The following is a 2,485-nucleotide window of genomic DNA, read 5'->3' on the forward strand; positions in this document are numbered from 1 at the left end:
TAAAAAGCCTCGGCCCCAGCCGAAGAAGCTTACCATCCTTAAACTTTCGGCTGAGGCCAACAGCTGCTAGCATGTTCTCTTGGAAAACATAATGCGTATCGGGGAGCCAAGTCTCCGGGATATGCTGCATTCGGCCGCTGCCCCCCCGGTTCGGCAGCTTGCCGAAGATATGTTGTTGATCAAGGTTCGGATCCGGCCCGTTATCTGCGGGGGGACCTAGACTTCTCATGTCGGGATCAGGCTCAGCAAGGTACCGGGGAGCGCTGAAGACGCAAGGGTGGCCCGGATCTGTGGGTGCCCTAACCCAAATCCATTGACCTCTCCAGTCCTTGTCTGAAGAGTCGTTCGGCCACATGGTCAGGTACTGGGGCCGAGACTCAATTCGGTACCACCCAGAACCATGGCTTCCGTGCCCACTTTGAATATTTGGCACTAGCCGATGAAGCTTTTTGAAGCAGTGCAGGTTCGGCACATACTTGAAGAACTTGCAGACCCATAGGTATGTCATCACCCTTCGGATGCTGGTAGGAGTTAGCTGACATAGGGAGATATTGTAATGGATCAGCAAGTCTCGGACAAATACGTCCAAAGGGAACCTCAGCCCGTACTGAAGCTGTCTTGTGTACACCCCCACATACCCCGGGGGTGGACGATGGATTCTATCGGATGCCGCGGGCATTCGGCACCAATACCCATCAGCTTCAAAAATGTCGTAATGCAACTCAATTTGCTCGGCAAACCGATATTGTTCGGCATTCTCCACCCACCATGAGTAGGGGCGGTTCTTTATCATGGCCGAAGCTACTTCGGCATTCTCCCACTCTGAAAACCCGGGGAGGATATCCCAAAGGACAGCGGGAACTTCATCGTCCCGTCCAGAAGCGCTCGGCCCCTCCGTTCTCTGAGGAGGAGCCGAGGAAATTGGAGTCGCCCTAATCCCTTCAGCAGGGTCAGACTCTGGCCTCTGTCCATTCCAGGTCCCAATCCTGTTCCTAGGATCGGAAATGGGCCTTGCTCTTCTTGGAGCACGGGCTCTACCTCTAACTCCTCTTGCCATTGATTATTTCGAAGAAAAAAGTCGAAAAAAAGGGAAGGAGTTCGAATTCGAAGAAAAATAAACTGAAATCAAAGGAATTTACCTTAATCTGAAGCGAAAGTTGCCGATTTACGAGTTCGTAGTGGCAAGTCTCAGTTTCTAGGCTTAATGCTCGGGGAATTTGCGAAGTTTTGATGCGGGTTCTTGGTTTCTCTCGAGAATTCTGGGTTTGTGTTGGTGAATAAGTGAGGAGAGATGACGCGCCTCTGTTTATATCTCCAGGAATGGGAATACGGGGAGTCCGCGTTTCAATTTCTCTTAAATACCCCACTAAGTAACCGTTAAACACACGACCTTGCGATTAAACTGCCCATTATCCGTCCAACTTCCACCATCATCCGCCTTAACCGTTGTTATCTCATTAATTACGGTTTAAATTCAAATTTTTGGATTAATTAAATCATTTACTTCCCTCCTTTTCTGAATTAAGTCAAACCCGACCCGTCATCCTTCCAAATCGGGTCTGGGGGGCAAGTTGTTTGGGTCCAATTTAGTCCAATTGGGCCTAGGCATTAAATGATCCAATTAAAAGCCCAAGGTCAAGGTTCAACTCTCCAATTGTGCTAAAGTCTAAGGTCAGCCCTCAAAGCAAGCCAATTGGGCTAAGGCCCAACCTCTCCATGTATGAAGAGGTATAAAAGCCATCAATATTCATACATTCAAGGATGATTATTCACAGATTCATATATTCTCATAGATTCCCATACATTCTCATATATTCTCATATATTCAAGCAAAGCCTCAAGCAACTAATTCTCTTGCATAGTGTTCTCTTTCTACACATTGTACTGACTTTAGCATCGGAGGGGCCTTCCTCGGCAACACCCCCGAGGCTAGTTTACGTGTGTTTACTGTGCAGGAAACCTTCGGCCCAACATAACTTGGACCGAATCTAGTCTTCTCCGTTTCAGCGGACCTTCGGCAAGGTCCCATTATTTTCACCCGAAACAAGTTACATTATTTTCTACCACCACATTACGTAAGGAGTAAGGACACAATCGATTTATGTTATCCGACCCCATGCGATGAAAGACGTACAAGCCTAGAAGTGGACCAAAAAATTGGATAGACCACATTAATAAACTGAACGTTACCGTATGATATGTACAAGTACTACTGGTAGTAGTCCTATAAGAGAGCATAGTGTCCAATGCCACCTCAAGTAGACAAGTACTTGACAGGCAGGCTTATCCATCCCACGTGCAATTTGTGTATCTTTCTACCATTCACTCTATCATTCCCACTTCCTTGTGCTACAATAAGATGGACCCTTGATGTTACATTTATTTATGACTATTAGTATTAGTAGTATCATTCTTCATTCAAGTGTATGCTAAGTCATGCTTTCACACTCTTCACTAGTAACGTACGTTTGAGGTGTCAATTGAT

The sequence above is a fragment of the Chenopodium quinoa genome, unplaced genomic scaffold, assembly GCF_001683475.1.
Source record: "Chenopodium quinoa cultivar QQ74 unplaced genomic scaffold, ASM168347v1, whole genome shotgun sequence".
NCBI classification, from domain to species: Eukaryota; Viridiplantae; Streptophyta; class Magnoliopsida; order Caryophyllales; family Amaranthaceae; genus Chenopodium; species Chenopodium quinoa.